The sequence below is a fragment of the Lichenostomus cassidix genome, chromosome 4, assembly GCF_008360975.1.
Source record: "Lichenostomus cassidix isolate B80296 chromosome 4, HeHo_3.0, whole genome shotgun sequence".
Classification (NCBI taxonomy): Eukaryota; Metazoa; Chordata; class Aves; order Passeriformes; family Meliphagidae; genus Lichenostomus; species Lichenostomus cassidix.
In genome coordinates, this window is record NC_139484.1 from 38,668,392 (window position 1) to 38,695,489 (window position 27,098).

The 27,098-nt window shown below is 37.1% G+C and overlaps 1 protein-coding gene across 13 annotated transcripts in view; it reads left to right on the forward strand.

Annotated features, from left to right (window-relative positions):
- TENM3 (teneurin transmembrane protein 3) overlaps nt 1-27,098 on the forward strand; it is a 410,560-nt gene that overhangs the window by 150,988 nt on the left and 232,474 nt on the right. Inside the window, exon 1 of one of the 13 annotated variants that reach the window (XM_085058735.1) lies at nt 21,848-22,024. The exons of 11 other annotated variants lie outside the window; for them this stretch is intronic. The gene's annotated coding sequence lies outside the window, so the exon portion shown is untranslated. Of the gene's footprint in view, nt 1-21,847; nt 22,025-22,048; nt 22,798-27,098 lie in introns of those variants that run through there. One more of the 13 variants, XM_085058736.1, reaches the window with a different exon arrangement.

Consider the following 27,098-nt stretch of genomic DNA (forward strand, 5'->3'; position numbering starts at 1 on the left):
TATGTCATAGACAGAGCAAGCAGGTTACTAATCAGAAGGTTAAAGGTGATTTGATGAAATGGAACTACATAAGCCAGACTTAATGCAAAAAGAGAAAGAAAAGCAGGGAAGAGACAAAGGAGAGAGAACAGCAGCAGCTTTTTTCTATGATCTGTGAAGTATGGATGAGGATAAGCCTGCATTTTTTTGTTCCCAGCTTTTTTTGGTCCAGTTTTCCTTTTTCGGCATTCCTGAAACATACCTATTCCAGCATATATTATTTTGCTAGGTTTCTAAGATGAAACATTTCATTAAGTCTGATCTGTGTCTTCTTCATTATTTTATTTGTAAATGAAGTAAAGGTAGCAGTGTTTCAGAGAAATGCATGCAAAACCAGAGCTTACTTTACACAGCGCAGTGCAGCGCAGAAACATCCCGGCTGGTGCTGAGCCCAGCTGATGGACCTGTGTGTTGCAGTAACACTCCAGCCACACCACTCAGGGTGCTGAAGTCTGCCTGCATCAGCCAGGAGCTTCTCCCAGGCTAATAGACCTTGTCAAGAGGTACAGCACAGTGCTAACGTGCTTTGATGTTCTGCAGCTCAGAGCTACTTGCATACTTTCAGGTCAGGTATTTTAGTATCTGTATGAAGACATCCATCCTTAGATGGATAGAGTTTGAAAAATGTTTATGTAATAAATGGAAGGAAGGCATGTCCCCATTTTACAAAACAGTAGCACATTCTTGAAAGTAACTAAGTTTTTTATTAAGTGGATTTGATTTAAACTTGGTCTGGTTTTGAAAACAACGAGTAATCAAGAAATTCAAGAATCAAGATGCGAGTTTCGGATTCTTATTAAATTTTCATTATCATAGTTACTTGCATACTGACTATATAGTAATTATTGTTAATGTCCCACTGATTTTACTCAGAAATGAGATTTGTTTTCTGTACAGGACTTTAATAAACCTCTGCCTATTAATATTCAGATAGAATGAAAAACGCCCTTACCCTTTTTATCATGTGATATAACATTGTTAAATTAGCACTCAGGTAACTAGTGTCTGTAATATTTTTCAGTCATTAAAACCCTTACTAGTGAATAATGCACTGTGAAAAAGCATTGTAAAACAATCTGTAGCCCTTCAACTAATTTCTTTCATGTCATTTCATTCAATTTAAACCAGTTTGACATTGGCCAAGTTAACAAGTTACTCTTTTCTGTTCAGCACCTGCTGGTGGCAACCCGTAAATCAGCATCTCATCCAGAAGCATGAAAGACCTCATTAAATCTATTTTTGTGTGAGTTAACACATCTCCAAATTAACCCTTCTTTAAAAATAAAATATAATAAGATAGTAAAGGTCAGCCTTTTTGTACAACAAAGTTTGCTGACCACAGAGATTTTCAAGCCTGATGGCACATTTGACTGCATGGTTGTCTCATCATTTTGGCAGTGATCTGTTGGATGCCAGTGAGGAATGCTAAGACTCTATCTGTCTGAAATGTGTTAACATGTACATTTTATATTTTTTTTAAAGCAGGAAGTAAGAGGTGAAAGAGAAAATGTTTTTTTTTTTTTTCTCAACAGTAGTAAATCATCAACTTCAAATTGATGCGAAATGACTGTTGTTAACAATTTGTGGGGAGAATTGCTCCTCTCTCCATTCACTTGCCAACTCTTTGAAATGCCATACAGTCTTGCATTCTACATTTGATTTATTGTGTTATAATTCTATTTATTTCACTAATAGGTAAATACAAATAAATATATTTTGACACAATAGTAGCAGAATGGCTACATAAGAACGACATGCCTTATTTGAACACAGACTCTTAACAGGTTAAGGAAGCAAAAAATAAGCCCATATATGCTGATAGACCTAGTAATATTCAAGTATGTCTGAAGATGAAGGGAAAATTTATTTTAAGCCCAGTACTTTTTGAGTATAGGGTATAGAAGCTAATATACTTAAAACAGAAATCACAAAAATAATTCACCTACATTATACATAAAAGACAAATGACAAACATTTCCAAAATTGCAAATAGGAATGTCTATATAAAAACCCTTCAGTAACATCCAGTAAAGGTAGAAGAAAAAAAGACAATCAACTATTAAGATGAAAAATAATATGCGAAGAACACAAATAGCATTTTAGTAGCAACATTACTGCAACAATATCTATACTTCTGAGTTTGTGTGTGTCTTACAGAGAACTACAATCTGATTATAAAACATGTCAAGCAACAGACAGTGCTGAGTGCCAGTATTTTTAGTAAGGTGCAAGATGACTTATTGATGACATTGGTTAAAATTACTGCTTCACTGGACAAACTTCATTTTGTCTTTCATTTTTATTTCAGTTTACACAATTTAAATAAAAAATAATATGTTTCCATTGAAAGAGTGTGTTGTATAGCCAAGGTGGCTTTTTCCACCTTTTGTCACTACCTGATAGAACATGTTAGTATTAGTTAAGGTATTTGGGGTTTGTCCTGAAAACATACTCAGTGTTGAACTTGATCAAGTATCTGTGATATAAAATCACACCAGGGGACAATATGATTCTCTAAGAACCTATCTATAATATTCAGTAGGGGAAAAAAAAAAGTATTATCATGAGGACTTAATGTTCTGCATATCTTATGCTGACAGTACTAAAAACTTGGACGTTCAGAAAAAAATCATAGATATCTAAAATATTGATGCAATAAATTCTTTATTAAACATATATTGAGGGCTAAAAAAGAAGAAAAGAAATCACAGTTAATGTTAGCTTAGATGAGTGAACAGATTAAATTATGACTCTTACATAGAGGAAAATGAAAACCAGGAAATATTCTCTGAATGAAAAACTGTGATGTAAAATCTCTCTTGGTGAATTAAAAATGCACTTTGCAAACTCAAAATAATATCAAATCCAAAACTAAAATGATTCTTTCAATTTTGTGTTGAAAACTGCCTTAGATAGGAAACAAAAAGCCCTGTTAAATAAATCAGTTTGAGAGGATGCTTATTGAAAAACAGCTGAAGGAAAGCATAATTTGATGATAATTAGTATGTATCAGCTAAGAAATTCAGAACACTGAAAAGCAGAAGGAAAAATTAGGGAGGAAGCCATGACCACTAAGTTTGGTAGGTTTTTTTCTTTTTTTGCTCTTTCCTTTAATGGAGCAGATGTTTGACTTCTTCTTGTGGCTGTTAAAATGAAATTAGCCAAATCTAGACAAAACCAGAAGATTTCCCCAGACTAAAGCAGAAGATGTTGAGGTATTCAATAAATATTCGTCCTCTGTGTTTAAATGGAGGAAAAGGTGGCAAAGAGGCTGTTAGATCATATGATAAATATTTACTTTTTCTGTGGATGTCCTAAATTGCAGTTATTAGTACTGGATGTTTTCAAGTGCTCTGGATGGATAACTTCATTGGGAAGTGGAAAAATATGTAGTGAAACAATAGGTAGACATAAAGCAGATGAATTAAGACTGCAACTACTGATGCCAATTTATAGTAAAGTTCCATTAAGAATATTAAAAGAGCTGTCTCAAAGGCTCTTGCAGTTGTTAATGTTGACTTCTTTGCAGCTGTCTAACACTGGAAAAAGCTTTAAAAAATGATAGTAAGACAGTGCTGTTCCCTATGCTTTATAAATACTGACTATTTATCATTTTACAAGGCTGACTGTTTTCTGGCAAGATAAGTGACTAAATTATGTAGAAATCATTCATGTAAATTTTAATGTTAACATTTTACATTCAGTGACATTTTAGCATCAAGACTGTCTAACCACTGAAGCCATTTCTATGGTTTTATGAAAGATTTTCAACTGCCTGAAATTGTAATCATTATCTTTTCTCCTAAAATGAAGTTAAACCAGAAATGTAACTAGTGGTGGCTCTGTGGCCAATGTTCTCCTTGCTTGCAGCGGGATCTTTGAGTCTGACTTCCATTTTTAGCATGCAAGATGTGCAAGACTATGAACCTGCCAAGGCTTGTGCCATGTTACAATTGAATTCTTTATTTGAAAACCTTCATGAAGAGAGGTACTAGGAAATTTTTTCTATAATGTCTGTTTTATTTCCAGCAGCTGTCTGTAGGCTGTTCTTTTAAAGCCATAGTTAGAATAATTGATATAGAACCTTTTGAGGTGGTAAGAAATGTGATACTTTAGACCATCTGCAAAATGGTAGCCTTACAGTAGAAATGAAATGAATAAAAGAAGCACTAGGTACTCACTATATTAATCTTTTTTTCTCTCTCCATGATCTTCTTTCTTTTACCTGTAATAGAGCTCTAACCTTTAAATGTTCTCTGAGTTGAACAATTTTTCATGATCCAGCTGTCTCAGGATTGTTTTAGTTCAGTTTAATATATCTTTTGATTCACTTTTTTGGTTTTTTGGAGTTATTTGTGGGATTTAACTCCTTCGCCAGACAGGGGTTAATAAATCGTAATTTGAATAATTACCAAATTATTCCAGTTGAATAAGTTAATACGACCTCATTTGAAAAAAGTCTTAAGGCCACTGTTTTTTTCAGATAAATAGCTGTTCGATGTTACTTTTCCATACCATTTTTCTCAATAAAATATAAACATACCAAATTTTTGATTCAAAATATTAAAAAAAAAAGCTGAATCCCATGTTGATGTTTTCTTGATCTGTTGATGTAACGTTTCCCCCTCACACACAATATCCAATCCAGTATCCATATGCATTGAAAGAGGATGATCTCATCCCACTTGACTGCAGACAAAGGCTGTGGCCATTTCTTTTGCAGCCTTAGCACTTAATTGCACAGACACAGAGGTTGTCAGTTCAATGGACGATCCAGGAGTGATGGTCGATTGCAGTGTGGGCTGTGCTGGTGCTGCCTTGATCTGAGTCTTGCTATGCAGTGGCTGTTACTTTGTGCTGGGACAGGCTTTCATCCAAATTCTTAATGATCTAGCTGAGGCCATTGAGCCAGCAGAGTATTATTCCCTGATCCTCCCCCCACCCCCTCTACCCCCAAATTCTTTGGATACTTTCCCAAAGATTTAGTGGCTTGAACTCGCACCCTGCAGAGTCAGACAAACAGCACGGTTGACAAAACACAGGAGGCAGGTTTTGGAGATGGACGCAACTGCAGCAGCACTAAATATTTTAATGTCAACTTTAATGGAACTGTATCCTAACCCTGCAAGAAATTATTTTACATCACCAGCCAGCTGAACCAACTCATCCTGCAGCTGCACAGGCTGATCCAACAAAAGGGGTAGGAGGGAGGCAGGCAAGCCTGGGACCTCCCCTTTTGGCAGCTTTGGACTGGCATAACTCTAATACAGAAATAATTCTTCAACAGGTTTAGTGAAGACTTGGAAGTGTCTGATTTAGTTTTACATAAGATAATATGCACTTGCATGTACTATCTCATTGCAGTTTGTATTTACATGATAAAATTAGTTGTGAGGCAGAGAAAGGAGGAAATTAATTCAAAAGAAAAATTTAAAAGTACAAATAGGACTTTCTTAAAAAAATTAACCAGTCAAAATATATCTATTCCAAAACAAAATGCAAATTTATTTTGTATCCTGATAATGTCCCCAAGACCCCTGTACTCCCTCTTCTAGTATGCCAAGTTCATTGTATATTGGTACCTTCATATTTGACCTGCCTTTCCCAGGGAAATGCACAAGGCATAACAACAATTCACTGTCTCTTCACTTGTTTGTTCCACCTTTATTTTCCCTGGCTTCAGAAACTGGGTCTCAAGTTAGAGAGAACCATTTTGGTCTGGTGCTTGGATCAAGCAGGAAAGGGTCATTAAACAGGAGGGAACAGAGCTGTTATGTCTGATGCAAGTTATCCCTGCTTGAGAGTGTCACTTGCCTCTTTCCTGTACTAATTCTCTTTTATTCAACTGTGGTTCATCTATTTCAGAATGACACCTTTCTTCCCACAAGCTTTCTTTGCACTGCTAATTCCAGGTAGACTCCCAGCTGAGTGGGCTTGCTGTCAGACTATCCAGATATTCCCACATGTGTGAGCAATGCATGGGACTTCACAAGCTTTGTTCATTGAAATGTGCAGGAGTTGATCTGCTTTGGGTAAATCTGATGGTGTCAGCACAGATCCAAGGAAAAGCAGCTTGTTCTGTTACCTTGTTTGTCCTGGGTTCAATTATAATTTTCAAGCCATGGAAAAAGTGACAGACTTCAGCCTAGTCTAGCCCACAGACTTTCTCTGGTATAGTGTATCTTTCTGACCAGTTATTCCGAAAAGAACCTTTTATTAGGGAGGGTGAAGAAAATAAAAATATTGGAAATCATGGTTTTAACTTCCTATCAAGAAAGCCTTTAATACTTAGCATTTAATACTTAAATTTTTAGCTTTCCAGATTACTTCTTCCCTGTCCTGGCTGATACTGGAACACCCATTTTAGAGGTGAGGTAGCTGTGTGTTAGAGATGCCATATAAATTGATGAATTATGAGTCTATGCTGCATCAACTAAAAGCAGTCACAGGATTTGTGAGATTAATAAAAGTTGCTTTGTTTCCTTATTGTTCATCACAAGTTTGAATAATAAGAGAGCACATGGTAATTGTACTTTCAGGTATCTGAAATTTCAGCCTCAGGTTTAGAAATTAATGGTCAATATTATGTTAAAATAAGAAGGATACTTTACAACTGAGAACAAATACTGTATCAAATTAAAAATAAACTTGTTCTCCTGTAAGCTCTGTTCAAACAATTTTACTGGTGGCTTTGTGTAGCTTGGTGGGATGTGCATCAAGTATTATACCTAAAAGATAATAGCCACTTACTCTCTGGAGTCCTACTGAAGAAATAATATTTAAATTATTTTTTCTCTGCTACTTTTGTCAAACCACAATAATTAGCTGTATTTCACCTGACAGCATTCTTGCTTTTTCCCTAGGTTTTGACACCATGACAGGTTTTATAGTTAGAAAACTCGATGCTCTAGTTCTCTGTTTTTGAGAATTAAATGTTTTCATTTATCTTAAGTCTGAAATTCAAAATTAATAGAAGCAAAATCAGTCACTTCAAAATTAGTAATACAAAATATGATTTAGCAAGTGATGAATTTTTCTCTCCAGTATATAACAAAGTAACAAATTCATTAATGCAGTGGTGCAAATATAACCTCTGCTCCTATGTTTTCAAACTTAAATATTGTTTAATACATTTAATTTTCTGCAAAAGTTTAAAGTGATGTATAGTCATTATTTATGCAACTGTTAATATCAGTGGTGTAAGGGTTTCACACTGGTAAGACCCTGCCAGTTGGTTCAGGCACCCTACAAAAGCTTTGGGTGAACTTGGGTTCTTCTTAGCATTTAGGAAGGAATAGAGAAATCTGAGCTCATCCTCAGAGTTAGGCAGTCAACTCCTGTAGCATATCCAACATAACTGCATCGTCTTGCTATTTTCTCTGGATCCCATATTCACCCACCTCTCCCTGAGGCCTGAGCCACTATACCCAAAGAAGTGTTTCTGCCCTTGCCATGAGCTTATGTGGCCCTATCATGAACATTTTTTCATTTGAAAGAACTTTCTGCTATTACTGAGTTGAATCAAGAGATTTCCTGTGATAGAAAAGGATGATGTCATTCACTGAGAAAAGGAATTGCAACAGTCTCAAAGCAAGCAGAGTTCCATTTTTACTTGGTTATGTAAGGGTACTCCTGGGCTCTGGAAATAAATATATATATTTTCTGTGTATATATATACATTTAGGTGTCTATTTGTAGCTAAATGAAACTTAAAACAGCAGCTATACACATTTGGCTATGAGCTTCCTCAGTCCATGAAGTAAGAATTCTTCTCAAATGCTGTGCACCAGTATGTGCTGGTAAACTAGTAGAGCTGAGATAATTTATGCTGCCTGACACTTAGCTGTTTTTATCAGTTAATCATGCTTTGTCATTAGTTCTCTACATATGTCACTCTATATGGTCTTTTTTCCCCACTGTTTCCCATATTATTCACAGGAAATGTAGGTTTAATCCATAAAAGAAAAGCACTGTTACTCTTGTATATAGAGAGAAATAAAATTAACATTCACATTATTACAGACCATATGCTCCATTAAAATTAAACTTTTCACTGGCAATTTAGTACAACACAAGGAAAGAAGTGTAGGAGAATCTAGGATGTCTTGTAAATTTATCTGCATGTATGCTACCGGTTCACAACTAGATCCCAAATCTTTCAAATCAGTTTTCATTTCTCAGATCACTTAAGCACCATATGAATGTGTAAAAGAAAGTGTGTAGGCAAACAAATAAAGAATGCTGATAGCAGTATGACTGAATTCTTCATCTTCTTCTTTTTTCCTTTTTCATATATGGTATTTTGTTTGGCAAGATACTTAAAGAAGAAATGGTATTTTGAGGATGAGACACAATGAATCAGGATGCAGGGCTGTGTTTTTAGCAGAGGTTATTTGAAATAATAACCATCAAGGGAGATCCCACCTCTTAGCTTTTTATTTTTTTTTTTACAACCAGACAGAATATCCCCTGAATATCCTTGAACCTGTGGACTCTTGTTCTGTCACTCTGCACACGTGTGAAGAGAGCACCTCCATCCTCCCTATAAACTCTTTTTAGCTACTGGGAGACTATTATTAGGTCCCTGTGAGTCTTCCCTATATTGCCCGAATCCCTTCTTCAAACTTTTCTTCATGTGGCAAGTTCTCCAATACTTAAATCATCCTGCTAGCTCTTCACCAGACTTTCTGCAGTTTGAACTGGAGGGACCAAATTGTTGATATTTGTTTGCAATCATGACCTTGAAAATATGTTAAGAGAGCAATGTATATGAATTTGTGAAAGCTGTCATTTTAGTGCTACACGCCGTGTGTTAACATATACATGGTTTAAACTTGTGTTTTATGTAGTCTTTGTTTAAGAGATTGCATTAATTTTGTCTAAAGACGTCTATGTTTTGTTGCAATGTTTAGTAGCATTAAAGCATTTCACTGATATATGCCCATACTTTTTCTTTTGTATTTTATATGAAGTGAGTATTAGGGTCTGGAGGAGTGGAAGACATAAATGTTCTTTTCTTTTTTTTTTAAACAAAATTAAAGGTAAACAAATATTCATTTGCTTTTTTATGTTTCCCACAATGCAATACTGGTATTGTACTAACAAGTGCTGAACAGTGAGTGGTGGCTTTAAATAATCAATGGCATAATTGAATGTATTTTGAAGCATGACACAGCATCAGTGGGGTTGTGTACTAGAGTTGAACTGCAATCCCAGAAGTAATAGAAAAGATGTTTTTCAAGAAAATCCAACAATCAGAATCGTGCTATTAACACAATGACTGACAGCATTTGTATTTTTTATATATCCTAAACTCCGATGTTCTCTGACTCACATAAACCTCTTTCACAAGGATCACAAATCTTCAGAGGATCTCCTGTATCTATGTAATTTACTGTCCATCAAACACAGAAAACAAATCTCAGTAATACTTTCTGTTAGGGGAGGAAAGGAAATCTGTGTCATGGCTGATCCTGGCAGTTTGACTGTCCAGATGAGACAGATGTGAAAATCCATGTTTCAGCACTCAAAACCATAGTTAGACTGATTCTTGGTTAAATGCATTAGCTCACAGAATTTGTTTGTTGTGGGGTTAGTTTTGGTTTTGGGGGTTGTTTTTGTTTTGGGTTTGTTTTGTTTTGTCTTGGTGGGTTTTTTGGTTTTTCTTTTTTTTTTTTTTTTTGTTGGTTGGTTGGGTTTTTTTTGAGTGGGGTGCAATTATCCTGTCACAAGATTATTGATAGTTACTTTTTTAGATTAGATTAAATAATCCAGGGTAAGATTAAACATTCATTAATCAATCAGAGTAAGAGTAATTGTTTATTTTTAGCACCTTTTTAAAAATGATATTATCAGAAATCCTCGGCAGCAAAATATTTGGGAAAGTTTTTAGTCTCTTAAGTACTTTTGTAATTGTTGCTCCTATTTCTTTCTTGTTATTGTGCCAGGCTTCACTTTGTAGCATATGCTACTTCAGTTATAATTCTAGTTCTCCCCTGTATCTTCTCCATATCTCTTGGTTTGTAATGCAGGTCTTTGCTTCTGAGTACTTCATTTTTAAGTTCCATTTTCTTACATGATGTTAGAAATATTTCTGTATGATGACCAATGGTGCAGGTAGACCTATTCTATCTATTTTCTTGCCTATGAGCTTATTTTTGTTCTTTTTGCTATACAAAACCATGTCTATCTCTGCCTTAAAATGTAATTATTTTAACAATATGTTCATGCATGGTTTTGAATCTCATTCTGTTGGCATTACAGAGTAGAATTTGACAGCTGGGTAAGTCCTATTTAAGAGCATATTTTGCTAAGAACTACTTCCTGCATAGAAAAACAGAAAAGACATGAAGTCTGATTTAAACCAAAGAACTGAAAAAGAACACCACCAGCTTTCCTAAACTTCCTTTCCAATACACAGTAAAAACCTAGGAAAAATCATTCGATATTACACCCATAGCTTCATTGCAGACTGCTGCATTTTTCTTTGCATTTTCTCTGTATTAGGAGGAACCCTGTGTTTAGATTACAACCAGTTTTGGTACTGGAATGAGACACAGAGTCTCTCACCAGCATGAGGAGACAGGTTAACTGCCTCCTTCGGGAGTCTGACCTGTGCAGCATTCAGCCTTTCATCTCAGCCCTACTTGCACCACTTGGTTACACTATCACCAGACCAATTATAGCAACATCCAGGCTTATCAGAAGTCTTGGCAGAACAACGTCCAGAGCGATTCACTTACCCTCGATGTTTCAGTAGCTTAAATTTGAGAGCTCTGAAAACAACCTCATTGCTGCTGCTGCTGCTGTTACTGTAGCTGGGCTGTGGGCAAATGTAATTTTAGTGTCTGATGCTGTCACTCTGGCATCTTTCATGAGCAGGAATTTTATTATATAGAAATTTAATCTGTCTGCTGTATCTTACAGGGTGGTTGTGTAGAACATGATGCTTCTTTAAAAAGGAAAAATAAAAATTGTTGTTAGAAGAGACTTAGGGAAAAGACTCCTAAAAAGTTGTTAACTCTGAGAGGACAGACTTTTGAAAGCCAGCTCACAGTGCCAAACTCTTGTATTGAAAAGTTTTGGCTGAAATACTGGGATATATAGATAATATGGTCCCAGAAATCTTGCCAAGGAAACTGCAGTCAGAAATGTAGGAAACTGTCCAAGATTAGGCCTCAGACATGCTGCATTCATTACCAGCAGCTGTGCATATATGAAGTGTTTCTTTATACCACAGAACCTAAACCACTGTGGCATGTCACTGTCATTTTTATAGCAATTTGCTGACTTTTCAAGAAACAGGAAAACATTTAGCTAAAACAGAAGTTGAAATGACTGACAGAACATAATTGAAGGGAATTTTAATGGCTACTGAGTGTGTACCTTAGAACTATGCTGAAAGGCACATATATTTAAGAATTTATGTTATAAAACTCACTTAGAAAACAAAATTATGTTAATAGTAGTTTAGTGTTTATTGTAAGTCACAGATGCATACCTTAAGAGATCCCTTAAAAAGCAAGAAAGGTGAATATGATATAACAGTGGTATTATTATTTTAAGCATTGGGACTTAAAGTTATTGACATTCTTTTAAGATAAATTCAAATATGCCTCCATTAGGGGGAGTTACACATTCATCACTAAGTGCTTGAGATTTTCAGACTCTGTTTTGTACAATAGATTTTCTCTTGGATGGTTTTGTTAGCTTTTAAAGTACTCTATTGCTACCAATACCCCTTCTTCCTCTGTAGTGGGACATGTTTTTAGCTTGTTTAATCAGCATGCAAAAATTTGCAGCAAAGCAGAAGGTCCAACTTTATCTATTTCTGAATACTTCAGGGGGAAAAAAGTAATTACAATAGTAAAAATATCTTTATTAATTGGAGAATGCTCCAGAATGAAATGTAGATGATGTGATTTAAAAAACCTGAAGCAAAATTTTCCCTCTCAAGCAGTTTTTCCTTTGCCCATCTTTTTTTTTTTTTCCCTCTGTGAAACAGCTTCTGCCTCAGGGTAGTTCAGGAAATCTGTCAGTGTCGGGTGTGTTTACTTTAGTGCAGGAGGGTTTTAAACAGCAATGTGACCCTTGTGCTGGATGTTAGTATGAGTGCAAAAAAGGGCAAAGAATACTGATGGACTTCAGTTGATAAATCCTTGTGCCAGTGTTTAGAGTTTTAGATGAGGTATTGAAATCATGTAGTTATGTGCCTATTCTCCATCTAGCTGTCCTGTGTTGCAAAGATAGAGACAAATCCCTTTCCTTTATACAGAGAACTGAAAACCACAACCAGTGGAATTCTTTCTGGAATAAGTCCACTGTGCATTTCCCCTGCAATCACAGCAAGTGCCACTGTGCCTCTGCATAGCCCTTGGCGTATTTTTTCCAGTGTCTGTGGTCCAGCTGCAGGAAGCACTGGCTCCTGGGAAATTTAGAAGAATTTCTGGGAGGCCGCATAAGTAGAAAAAAGGATTTCAAACACCAGGATTCTGGTATACCACATTTGAGGGCCTGTCTCAAAATGACTTCCAGTATCTGCTCTTCAGCACAGAGCTCTGCTGGAGACTTTCTCTATCACCCCTGCAAAGTTATCACCAAGGTAGATGGACAAGATGAGAAAGGGCAGTTCAAGGGAGGGATGAACTGCTGGCAGCAATACCTGAAATTCATTTTTCAACAATCACTGTCTTTGCCTACTTAAATGACTGGGTTGTGTATTATATGTCACCCCCATTGTAGAAAAAAGTATTTGGGTCTCTGGGTGGTGAACACAGAGATATGAGAACAACATATCTACAAAAAGTGAATTGAGACATTAATTATGGACTAGAAGTCTTTCTCATACTAAAATTAAAAATTAACTTTTTTTGCTAGATTTTCCATCCAATTTTAAGAACAGGCTGTTTTCCATACTTTTCTACTCTTCTGACCCCACTTCAGTCAAGTGCTAAGCAAATGCACTGAGATCAGTATTTCAACTCTCATGAAACACAAGCATCCCCAGCAAACTGGAAGGAGGCAAGAGTAATCCCAAAGCAAGGGAACATCCAGGTTCTTGAGAAAGGGCTGATGGTGCTTCTTGCAGTATAATGGGTAGCAGGGAGAAGCAAAGGCAAGTTGAGTGCACGTGGGGAAATACATCAGGAAACACTGCTGTAGAAAGAAAAGTGAACTCTGATTATGCTGTATCTGCCCATTTACCAATATTAAGGGTAGGTTTTATAAAGTCAGTTATCTTCAGGAGTTTTGCAATAAAAGTTGCATTTTTACTGAATGTTCTCCTTATCTTTGAATCCTCCATCAGGCTTGGCTCTGACTTTCTCAGATTTTTGGCCTCAAAATTGATTCAGTCACAGTCATTTTCAGTGCTAAATGTGGCTCCAGTCTTCCATGTAGTTTTTCATTTAGGGCTACACTTTGAATGCTTTGCTCTTAGGTGTCAGCATATGGTGGGTGGGAAAAAGGTTGTGCGGAGGGGCAGGGAGGGGGTATTTCCTCTTTGCACTGATTCATCAGGAGTCTAAAAACCTATGTCACACCATTAGCTTTTGTATACCCTCTCTGTGTACATACTATATTTAGTTCCTTTATTTTCTTTGAGAAATACCTTTTAGGCTGAATATTCTACTACTTGTTCTTGTTTTAAGGGTTCTTGTATGAGAGAATTCAGCTGGACTTTGAGTTCCTTCTCTTGGCAGATAACACCAAAGCTTGCAAATCTGGCAGTGCTTGTGGGAAGGTCTTTAGTGAAATGCAGTTAGCAGGATCGTTTAGATGATGGAATTAGGAAATGATAGTGATAAAGTTGGCTGCTGTTAAAATAGTAACTGACTGACAGAGCCAAACTATGATTTCTGAAGCTGTTTAACACACATGGATCCATGGCGGTCTGACATCTATGCAGAGGCATGCCAAGCAAATGAATAGAGTATGAGGAAGTGGTAGTGGGAAGAAAAACTTCTGGGACTATTGTATGTGATAATTTCTGTGTTCTGGAAATCTGTGCAATTGTTAGCCTGGCTTGAAGAAAGTCAAGCCCAAGTGATGGTTTTAAGACCTGTGGTACAGCCTCATGCTCTGTGTGTCAGCACAAAATACAAAGGAAGAAATATTTTCTTCTCCTTTCTTCCCTGTTAAGTAAAGGATAACTTTAAATTCTTGAGAGTGTCTACACCCTGTTTCTGAATATGCAACACCTGCTGCTATAGAGTAAAATTATTTCGCTAGCAGTTTGGCATGTTGGCAAATATTAGATGTGTTGGGTCGAATGTAGAAAATTATCACCTTCTCTCTAGGACAATCAATATCCAGCAAATCACTTCAAGGTGTGCCATAAATGCAATTCTAGATGCCCTGCAGCACTTAGTCTTGTGCCTAACAACCCACCTATCACCAGGCATTCATCCTCTGCCTGAATGTGCACCACGGGAAGGTTTGTTCATGTACACAGTTCTGAGTTGACACAAAGCGTATATAAACCCTATTCTTATGGTTTATGAAGAGCCCTTTTTTTTTCTCCAAGGAAAGGTAATAAGGTATCTACTTAACAGCAGCCCAAAATGTTTATATATATATACATATATATGTATATATAAAATCAACTTAATATTTTGGAAAGTATTAATTTATTTTACATACATGATTGTATAACCATTTTGTATATAGACCACTTGCAGGGAGATGGCTCACACCAGGTGTCAGAGGAGTGTGAAATAATTTTTATGCCACCTTTCCAAGGCAATAAATGTCATATAAGCATACAGAAGTGCAGATATAGTACTTTTAGATGAACATTCTCAAACTGTATGTAAGAAATCTGTTTGACAGACTTACCCAAAGGATGACACTTTTTTCTGATCTTGCCAAAGCAGCAACTGTGTAAAAAGAAAATTTGCTCTGGTGGTTGGGTTTTTTCCCTAAAGAGTTATGATGTAAAGGGAGCGAGGAGAAACTGTAATTAGGAGAAAATAAATGGTTACTTTCTACTGAGCAAAAAAGAAATTTCTAAATGACATAATTTTGGAAATTGCTAAATGACATAGCAAGTTTTCAGTCATCTTTCCCATAATAAAAAGACAAAATAGAAGATGGACAGCAGCAGCTGAACCCACAATCCCAGCCACATAGTTTGTGTCATGATCACTATAATGCTTATTCCAAGAAATATGTGAAATATTTTTTAGGGACAATCACACGGATATTGATTTTTTTGTGTGTGTGTCCCACTGTTGTTAAAAATCTTTTTAAAGATATAATTTCCAAGAAGTACCTTGAACTTTGTTTTTTCATTTTCTTTTTTTTCTTCATATAATCAGAATACAAGTTAAAATTTTCTAGAGGTATGAAATTCCAGATTCATCTTTAAGAATAGAGTGGTTTCTCTTAAAACTTATTCTCCTATATTGATAAGATTGCCCTGCCGGTGGTCTTTACCAATTCTAAGAGATTCAACATAGGGTAGTTTGTTCACAAAAGCCAATTGTTTTTGTCAGACCTCTTTACAAAACTATTTAACTCTAAATGGATTGTTTCAAACAGCCTATACATACCTTGATTGTTACGAGATGTCCTGTATCTCATGAGTTTACATACCAAATTGAGCTCTTTTTCCTTCCAGTTATTTTTTATGTAATTTTCATTTGCAGTAAATATCTTCCTCTTTTTCTGTCTGGAAAAAAGTGTAAATTTTTAATTAAAAAAATAATCCAGTAATCCAGAGGGATTTAGAGCTGTGGACCCAAGTATTAAATGTAAATCAAAACTTAGTCAGTTGGAAGCTGCTTATTATGAAGATTAGACACTCAGTCTCCAGTTCGGATCATTAACTGTGCAAGCAACTGCTTCTTTGCTTTCTTTTACAGACGAGAGGCACTGAGTAGCAGCTGCTGATAGAGGTTACTGAGAAAAATGGGAAGACAGTATGAAAAACTGAGGGAGGAAGGTATGCAACTGGGCTTGTTTTAGGATCTTTCCTTTCAGGGTCCTGATCATGTGTTGAAGTGAATATTGCAAATACAAACAGGATTCAAATTTATAGAGAGTTCAGTTTAGAGAGAGATAAAAGGTTCAGATTACAGTTGGATTTTTCTTTCTTTAGTGAAGGGTTTAAACTTTTTCCTAAACTACTACTCCCTTTTCCTCAAGAACTGGGTAAAATTAGCTAAAAACATTAGAGCATTATTTTTTTTCACTTAATCTCATTACTGTTATTCATGTAGCAGTTTTTCTGAAACAAATAGAATTAACTTTTTCTTTTTTTTTTTTTTTGAGGGGTGATATTTCTTTCAAAGAGTAAATTGATGCATCATCTAATCCCCCAGAACTTTCATGAAAATGTCCTTCTCCTCCTCCTCACTTAGCTGTACTGTAAGATAAGGAAAGCATGTACGCTTTGTGTTTCCAAGAACTGTGTTAATCATTCAAAGCATATATGCCCTTTTTCTCTGCTGGCTGACTCGTGCTGTAGGTATTTGAGCACAGGACTGTATCAGTGAAAAAGTACATAGAAACTACATAAGTCCTATGAAAAACATTGTGATTAATACTTGTCTTTGATATTTCAGATTTTAGAGATCAAGGTATTCAATCTGTAAATTTGTATTTTCCCATGCCTTTATATATGACCAGTTAGTGTAGAGTAGGTTGATTCTAATCAGGGCAGTGTAGTATTAAGCAGCAAAAATCTAAGTATTGATACACAAAAATATTTTGCCTTTTTTACTTGGCCTCACACTGCATTGAACCGGTTGGGAAATTTGTCAAGTAACTTCAATATATGAATCTACAGCATTCAAAAATCACAGTACAAACATACACTGGGTAGTTGAGGGTTGCTTCTTCGAAAGAAACTCTCCACATTACCCACTTACATTCAAGAAATGTGTCATAATTTAACCCTTTTTTTTGAAAGGACTATATTTTTGCTATAACGCTTGCCCTACCCCAGTGACATCTACTTGCTTACAATTTCCACATATTTTTAGGGAAGTACTGATCTGAAACTGCAGAATACTTAATACAGTCTTGGAAGGGTTTATAAAAAATAGAGTTATGCTTTATATATCTAAATGAAAAGGGAAAAAAGTTTATTGTTCTCAGACTTGAACATAAAAAGGAAAAAAAATTTATTGTTTTCAGATTTGAACACTGAATCTGTGAGCTCATTATGGTCTTAGTCTGTTCTCATTTAAATCAGCATCATTACTGCATGAAAAATGCCTCATCTTAATCCTCGCTTGTGAGAAAAAACTAGTCAATGTAACATACTATTTAAATGCTTAAGAACTACAAGATGTTCTACATTAAATACATTTGGGCACATGTGCTTTCTCATGGGAACACATTATACTCCTAATCCTGTTGATACCAGATAGTATTCCTAAGACTTTAATTTCTAGACATGAATTTGCCCTTTTTAAAAAACACATTTCCAGCAGGAACTGGAAAGCTAAATTATAACTATTTTGCTTGATCAAGTCTGTTTTGTAAAACAGGTATGAGAATACATGTTGCTCTTATAAATTATACCTTAACGGACAAAAATCTTTCTCTTAGGCCATGTTTAAATTTCATAACTTAATACCCTCATTTTTTGTAGGGTTGTAGGAAAAACAGGTTTCCCAAGTGATATATTGATGCTGTGCAATTTTGGCTTCTAGGTGAATACTCCATTTTTACTTCTTTGTAATGCAGACAAGCCTATCTCTTTAAAGTACACCTATCATCTCAGTAGAAGTGGTTGTAACACTAATTAACTATTTATGATAGGATGTCTTAACAGGGCACTTGGCTAAAAAGGTGTTTGTTCCCTTTTAATAAAAGTCACTGCTCATCATGAATGTTGATAAATAGCTGAAATTATTGTCCTTATGAAGAGAAGAAAGGCTCAGTGATCAGGGAAGGCCCCAGAAGACTATCTGAGGTGTCATGTTTTCCCTCTCATATGGTACCACTTTTGTGGTATTGACAAGTCAGCTTTGTGCATTGATTTACCATGTGAAAAACAAGCAACAATATAGTTTTCTGCTTTGGCATGATGGCACTCAGAGAAGGTAACAGTAAGGACTGAAGTATTATGTGCTGCAAGGAGCACAGCTTCTTGTACCTGGGCCACTCTGGTCTAATGACTACCCAGTGTAGTCACCTCCAGTGTCACCTCTTAAGTTCTTCCCAGGCGTCAGCTATAAGTGATGGAATTGCTAATGTGTCAGTTTTCTGTGGTAATACCTATATTTATCAGAGAGTATGTTTGTTACTGCCTTTAAATTCCTGAATATCTGACCAAATTCAAATGCAAATATCAAAATTAATCATTGTGACTAAGCTGCAATAGGCCTCCCTCCTCAGACAAATGCAAACCAGCCAGTTTAAAAGCTAAAACACAGCCCTGCCTCCAGAAACTAACCACATTCACAATTCTCCTGTTTTCATACACTCTGGAAAAATATGAACTATGCAACATGCTATGAAGGCCATAAAATTTGAGCTCTTCTGGATCAGGGAAGCGTAATCAGTTCCAAAAGCTTTTGAGTTCCCACAAAGAACATCCTGTTGGCAGTTCCTCACCCTTTTATACCAGCAAGGCCCCCAGCTCACTTGTTTTCACTGATCTAAATTGTGGCAATATGACAGAGAGAGTGCGAGAGTGAAAGAGAAATTCTTTCACATATGTCAAGGCCAGCTGTGTGGTACCTTTCAGTTCTTTAAAAAAAAGTTAAGTTTTTAGGTGACCCTGCCGGTGACCTGAAAAGGCCACCATGACTTGAGTTCAGCAGGGGATGAGTGTTTGTTGCCCATGAAATGCAGCTTCCAGAAAGGAGAGTAAAAGTGACTGCCGTAGTGATAAATGTACCTGCAGATAGCTCCATGGATTAACATGGCTCTAATTTATTCCACATTAAGAAAAAGGACTATAATGAGTTATTAATAAAGAAAGACTAAAGATGGGTTCAAATTCAATGGTTAATGCTCTGCATAATTTACTGCAGTAATCCTTCTGACCAAATTTTTTTTTTAAATGCTTCTCTCTTTTTCTATGAATGAAACACATATGTTATTCTTCCCCCAAGTCCCTCCACCTACCCCCAAGATTTTGTTTGATCATTCTTTCTACTGTTTGGCCATGAGCTATGTTGGCATAAAGTGTGATATCCATGCTGGAGTTTGCTTCAGCCCCCATTTTTCTACTCCATAGAAATATTTTCCTAAGCAAACATTTATGTTTCAGATGTCTTTAGTGTTGCAGCTAATAGATTTCATAAATCATTTGTGCTGGCATTAATGGGACAGTGGAACTCAGCACAGGGGGCATTATAGCAAAGGAAAATTCCATTGCAGCTGGCTGAAAACGGAGAGAAGTGGATGCACTGCAGTGACATCAAGGTCCTATTTTTTTGATAGGCTGCAGTCTTCAGTTACTGAATGTACAGTGATACATATTGGTAGAAAAATGGTACAGAACATGTAGATGTTGATAGTTTTCTTTTGAACATAGAGATTAGCTAAAAACATCTTTCCTTCCATAGCGTCTGACTCTTGGAAGACCCAATGTCCTGCTTCCTGCACAGGTCCATGGCAGTCTTCTGTAGAAGGGGTGCAATTATAGGTGTTATCTGAGGGCAGAAATTCAAATGTGCTCTAAAGCTCTGTACAAGCTGACTCCAAGCATCTAGTTCCCCTTCCTCCCCCTGTTAAGATCTGTAAGGATATATGCCTGAATTAATAAATTACTTAGTAGATTTTTCAATGGCAGAAAGTGCTTATCGATAGGTACTCCGAACAGTTTGGAAAACTGTATTTGTGTGATCTAATACCACATTTATTACAACTAGACCTCTTGGAAGAGATGCTGAAAATACGAATGTTGCTGTGGAATTGCTAAAAACTTGCTTCCTTACACTGACTCTGATTTCATCTCCTACCTCTTTCTTGGCTTGTCTTGTAGCTATCACAGATAGGAGTCCATCCAGAATCTGAACTGCAAAAAGCTTCCCATTTTTATCAAACTGCCCCCAAAGCCTGAGCAGAGTTTGTCAGTGGTGATTATATTAAAGTTTCTCCCTTGTGCTAAGTCAAAGCACACATTGTCTGTTGCATATCTGACTTGAAGAGCTTCAGGTCAAGATGTAGTATTAGTGCTATTACTTTGGAATTTTTTCAGGATTTTTCCCCACTGCCAGACACGACTGCCCTCATCAGGACCTGGCTACTTAGACTATTACTGTCCCCTGTTTCACAGAAGTCTGCTATTTTAGTCTGTACAGTCTTTGTCTCTCTAGGAAGTTGCAAATGAGCACTAATTGTGTGAACTTTTTGAATATTATTAAATTTCTTATGAATAATACATCTGAAATATGTATTTTTATTGCAGCCTTCTACATAACAGTGTTGAAAACATATTCTGGAATGGTATTATTTTCCCTGGAAGTATTGTATAGTCATTAACAATATCTTCATCTGATTTTTGGCAAAATGTGGCTTCTGGGCAGCTGCTGTGATAACTTGGCCTTTGTCAGCAACAGATCGTGTAATAGGGTGAGAAAGAATTAAGTTAGTTATTATTAGCAAAAGTCCAAGGTGAAAAGAAAACCATAACACAAGTTTTGTAGAAATTCCTCTGTATCACTGTATTTTCTAAGCCAGCTCAGAAGATTCTTTGTGTAGTGCTGTTAAGAATGAAGTTGGACATATCATTCCCACAGATATTTTAAAGGAGTTCCATGTTCAAAAAGGGGGTAGCTAAAAAAAATAAGAAAATATTTAAAACCTGGTTCTTTTACGAAAGACAGAGGCACTAACTTCAGTTTGATTGCCAGCTGAAAAGAGGCGTTTCTGTTTTGAATGAGTACATCAGTATCTGCATATTTTGTAGGCATGTAGTTGTTCTTGCTCTCTCTACAGTATTGCAGAAATTAATGGTGAGTCATGTGAATGCTGTATTTTGTATCTATTATCTGATAGCTTTTTCTGACAGCTATGATGCATAATGTGTCCAGTAAGATCAAGCTGCAACTCCAAAGGCTTCATTAGCAAAGGACTTGATCATAAATTGCCGAGTGTTTTGAAGTGAGCAGAGTGTATTATATTCATGCCTCTGTAGACGTGAAGAAAAACTGTCTCCTCCGGTGCTAAATGGAGGGGGAGGTGTTTCTGTTTCAATTAAAGCCCAGGTGGTGCGTGATGAGGGAGCTGTTGTCACATCTGCGCGCTCACAGCTGCGCTCGGCTCCGGCCCGGTCCGTGTGCTCAGCCGCGCTGCTCCTCGGGCACCGGCCGAACGCCAGCGCCTTCCGCCAGCACCGAGCCGAGCTGCTTCCCTCTCCGCCTCCCGGGCTGCGGCGGCGGCTGGCGCGGCAGGGAGCAGGCAGGTACTTTACGCTAATACACCAGCTACCTCGCGCGGCAGGGAGTTTATTTTGTGTCTCGGGAAATCCCCGCTGTGCGGTGGATGCCCGCGGCCCCGCGAGCCGTACGAACAGCGCCGCGGCTGCAGCTCCGCGCTCTCCGGGAAGGCTCCTCCTGCCCTTCTCCGGAGCTCCTGGCAGAACGCGCTCGCGGCCGCTCCGCGAAGTCACCCCGCGGCCCCGAAAGGGTTAGGCGGAGCCGGGCCCGGCCCCGCCGCTCGCCGTGAGGGCGCGGGGCCGCCGCGGGCTGTGGCGGCGCTGGGCGCAGACGGGGCTGGCGGCGGAGCGGAGCGGAGCGGAGAGGAGCGGCGCGGGCCGGCCGAGGTGGGGCGCGGGGCGGGGCGGGGCGGGGCGCGGGGCTCGGGCCGGGGGCGGTGCCGCTGCCGCCGCCGCTGCCGCCTCATTCCGCCGCTCGGGCAGCGCTGCGAGGAGCCGCGGGCGGCCGGCACTGCCCGCCCTGCGAGCCCAGCGCGGCTGAGCCGGGAGGTAACCGCGCCACTCCTGTGTCTCGCCGTGCTGCTGAAAGAGCCCGAGCCGGGGTCTGGCTGGGATGCGGTAGGAGAGATTCGCGCAATCGGAGATGTAAGAAATGAGAAGTTTTTGCATAATTTGCATTTGAGGTATCGCGTCTCGCTGCGGAGTGAAGCCTTCGAGCTCCCTCGCCCGACTCTGTTAGGCTCGTGTAATGGGAAAAGTATGAAGTGCTTCTGATTATCGTGCTCCTAGGGGCTGCGATACCTGCTGCACTGGGGGGATGTGGAGGAGATTGAGCTCATTCCAAAGTCCAGAAAGAAAAACGTAACTTTACAACAGTGCAAATTATGCAAATGAAAGTATGGGGAGAAAATCAGCCCGGATTAATTTCTAAATGATTGTAAAGTCCTTCATTTAAAGCCTAGTGTAATCTTTGACATTTATGTGGGCACCTGAAAAAAAAAAAACAACCCTAAAGCAGAGCTTTGCTATGGAAGTACCGCGCTGCTGTGAGCAGACACATTTCTGTCTGCTTCTCATTTAAAGTGCCAGCTCCTTCTTTTCTGTATACCTAATACATGATACGCGTGGAATATACAGCTGTGTCACAAAGTCATTCTGTATTCTTAAAGCTTGGTATAATCAAATTCATTGCCTAAAGATGGTGTAGTTGAAGATTTGATCCTTTTTCACTGAAGTGGAAATACTTTCAGTAATTGAAAGCAGATTCATGTCTGGAGTTGTACAAGCCAAGGTTTTCATTTTTAAAATAAACCTTTTGTTCTTCAGCTTTAAATATTTCAGTGAGCCATCCGGAGACCTCTGTTAATTGCAAAAGTAGACTTTAAAGAAGGATTGGGGGGCGGGAAAGCCTGAGAAAGGTATGTCAGCAGTTAAATTTACTTAAAATAATAATGTCTGTATCCCAGTGCATGAGCATACCATTGCAGCTTTTGTGCGCACTACGTTTTAGTTTTCCTGTTCATCCATGTGAATTTGAACTACCCATCTGTCTGTGGAGTGCTTTATTTTATACTATCTTCGCCTATGTTCACCTTATTTAGCCCATTTGCCCTTTTAAAAACTTTATTAAACAAAACAATCTGAACTTTAAAGATTTGAGGAAATACTGATCTGCTCTAGTAAACAAACTGACACTTTGTAATGATAGCTGCCCTTTGTTAACTTTGTGTCTGTTTTCGGGCTGATCCTGTGGAAAGCTTTCAAAAACCTTGCCTTCTAATATTTTAGCAATGGGGAACGAAACTTAGGATGTGAACTACCAAACTCCGAGACAAAGACTGAGCTGCACTCAAGCTGTTTGTTAGCAGCTTTGAAGGTGGAGAACAATGGAGGGAGAGGAAGGGAAGTACCTTCTCTCCCCTAAGATCTCTAGTCCACAGAGTAAAATCACTGAAAATGTGTAGAAAAGTTACTGAAGATGGCAAGAGTCCCTATCCATTGGAAAGTGTATTAATTGCTTAATAGACACAAGGCTGTAATTGCCTGATGTTAAGTATAGCCTATCATTGAGATAAGAATTTGTAATTTGCATAATGGTACTAAATAGGTTGGGTTTATTCCCATGAACTTCTAGGTGGTGTGCACATAGCTGGTGTAGTTCACTTTTCCTTCTTTTCTTTCAAACGGTAAATCTTCTACTGTATCCTCAGTAAGTTCAGGTGGAAGTATTTATGTAAAACTTGGGAAAGGAAAGGTGCTCAAACAAGAACAGAAAAAATCTATTTTACCATTTTTTCATCTATCAGACTGGGGCTCAAAACTGCCAAGCAGCTCAGTAACTACAAATGAGATGTTACAAAATTTTTGATTATTTGCTCTGCAATCGTGTGTGGAATGTGGCTTCATATTTCACAGTATAAAGATTTTTTTTTCTTTAAAGGAGTTATAAAAGGGTGTGTTACAATTTAGCAAGAAACCTAAGCAATAGGTCCTTTAAAAAAACATATAATGTTTAGATGGCTTTGGCTTGTCATTTTTACTTGTTAACCTTTCTGTAGCAGAATTGAGAACACGAGAAGTTATATGTTCCATGCAGTTTGACTTTTTTCTTTTGAAGAAAAGCAGCTGATGTGATAGCTAGAAAAATTGATAATTGATGGAATAACAATATATAAAATGTCATGTCAGATAGTGTTCATTCTAAAGGTCCATAATAAGAATGCTGCCATACACCCATCAGCTTTGAAATCTGATTTTTCCTAATTACAGATAGTAAGTTAGAAGCTGAACACTGAAATTAGCTTTTCTAATAATGCCAAATTTTAGTACTGAAGGGTTAATCCTTTGGCTTGGGAGATATAGAAATATCTGTAAGTATCAGTGTATCATGCAAATGGACCCAACTTAAGAAATTTGTCTTGAGCTGTTTTCTTTCATTTCTAATGGGCATCTGTGAAGACTTTTCAAATTACCAAAATGGTCTGATAAGCAATTGTGAGATCAGACTTTATAACTTTTCTTCCTGTAATTTGTATTGCTTCCCAATTCACTTGTTGAAGTAAACAAGGAAAAATAAAAGGTCAAAATATATACACTTTGTACAACATAGACATTTGAGTGATGATCTCAGAAAATAGGACTTCACTGTATTGTTGTCCAAAATAAGAAAAGACGTTAGCTTTCCTATCCTTTCTGCATCTTTTTAAAGATCTTATTGCTGGTTATATTCATTCTAAATATGTCTATAGACTTTGCTCTGTGTGGGTTTGAAAGACTTTCTCCAGAGGTAGTTACAGATTTATGCATTTCAGAATAGCAAGAGGGCTTTTGAATGTTCAGTGAGGTATGGAAGATGATGCTGTGAGCTGGTGACCTCACTAATGGTTTGAAGATGTATGTATCTTTTTAGGTTTGAAAATTTTTATACAAAACAAGAAATCAGGATGAAATAAAGCAGCTGTACTAACAAAATGTTTTTGTAGTTTTCCAGTGAAGTTAACTTTTTTAAATGTTAGGGACAAGTGGAAAAAATGGCACTTGTGTTCCTTTAAAAAGCATCACCCACGTTAAAAACTCTGAACAGAATAGGTAGGTGGTTGAAATACTCTGATTGAATAGAAAATAGTCATTCATCTTCTTTGTCTATGTTTAAGGACTTCAAAGTGCAATTCATATATGAAAAGTTCAGGACTTAAGGTAACAACAAGGTGCTTTAGTCTTCTTTTGAGATTGACTAGGGCCACCGTTTATCCAAACTTGAAATGAAATAACTGTTTTTGTAAACTGCTTCAGAGTAGATTGTTTATGAAGGAAGTCCTTTAAATGTAAGGAAAAGATAGAGTTCTCATATCTGGAAACAGTATATCATTCTAGCTCAGAGTGAAAGGTTTATTTATGGCTTGTTATATACAGCAGAAAAGACTTTGCATAGCTGTGCTATATGAATCATTGCAAACTTCATGGTTTTGATGCTGTAATCACTGATTTTTGTATTTACTGCTAGAAAGTACCTTTACAGGAGGTTTAACTTCTGGTGTATTTGGAGTTCAGGAGTTGAGTCTGCATTAAGAAGTGTTTCAGCAAAAGGTTAAGCCAAATACCTGAACATGTTGAAATTTGCACAAACTACATCTACAACCCAAAGTAATGGTGGCCTGACAAAATGGCAGGAGTGGATTTGCTGTGATTTCTGAAGAACTGCATTATGATAAAACTGATCAGATACATGTGACACGTTTTCTTCATAGTTTCTTTTCTGTGGCAAAGGAACAGCAATTTTTGCAGTAGCAGTAAGCTGACATACCTAGTTTCACATCAACAGTGAATTTTGTGTTTTTATCTTTCTGATACAACTTGCTGGTTTGCCTCTTTCTTGCTTTTGAAGGGAATTCAGACCTATACAGCAATATTTCTAAGATGATTAAAAGAAAAGCAGATTTAGAAGAAAATGAATCTAAAATAAGATCTCTTGCATCTCTGCTTAACTAATATCCAACTGCTTTACCAGCTTTTTTATTCTTTTTATTCTGTTTCAGTTGTTATTAGTCCAAGAGCTGTTGACACGGGGCTTTTTCTTCTTTTTTTTTTTTTTTTTTTTGTATCACGAAGAATTAGTGTCCTGGAGAGCTGTTTGGAATGGAAGAGTATATGTCAATCAAAATTAAAAAAAAAAAGCAACTGTTATTATATAGTGATATTATTTGGTTGGTTTTCATCATTGTATAAATCATAAAAAACCACTACCTTAGGCTTTCAAATTGTCATACTGCCAAACTAATTTTTAAACTTTAATTTTCACCTCTAGTATAGTTGCTGACCACACACAAACTAAAAAAAAAAAAAAATTAGAAATGTTTTTTTAGAGCAACTTTTGGTTTAATCATATAGACCTGGTTTTTCATAAAACATTATTGTACCCATGTATGAAATATAACCAGTTTCAAATCTGCAGAAATTTCAGCATTGTTAATTTTTGCAGAACATTTTTCCTCTTAAGTCAGAAACTGCATTAAAGAAAAGACTGTTGTCCAGGGAGTTGTAAAAAGTAGCCTGGAAAGCCTCTTACGTTCTTTCTTTCAAATAGAACAGAATTGTCTTACATAGCAAAGTTAACTTTGTTAACCTTTTATAATTATTTAACCATTATTTCATTTTACCCCCTGCTTAAACATTGTACATTAATGCAATAGACACCTGGCTGTGCTCTTAAAAGTTTATTTGTCTTTCAATTCCTGTGATAGTAGGGGGCAGTATATCTCCTTAATTATCTTTGTTCAGGGAAATGTTGAAAGGCCAGGGTAGTTAAACAAGGCCATTTGGATTTGCAATAAGGTCGAAGTCAGATGCAAGGAAAGTGGTTAAATGCATTATCATCTTATTGAGCACATCATCAGTAAAGTGACCTTGATGGAGGTGGAAAAAGCCATTTGGCTATTTTATGACAGCCACCTCTCTGCTGGCTTTATCCCTGCCAGAGAGTACTTCAAACAGCTTTATCACAGTCTTCTCTTGTTGCTTTGAAATCTGATTTTTCTTAATTACAGATAATGAGTTAGAGGCTGAACAATTAAATGAACTTTTGTAGTAATGGCAAATTTTAGTACTGGAGAGTTTATCCTTTGGCTTGGGAGATCTAGAAATACCTCTAAATTGACTATTAAGGTGACCTTTATGTTAGTTATTATACACCTGCCTTTAAGGATTTCATTGATAATCATTG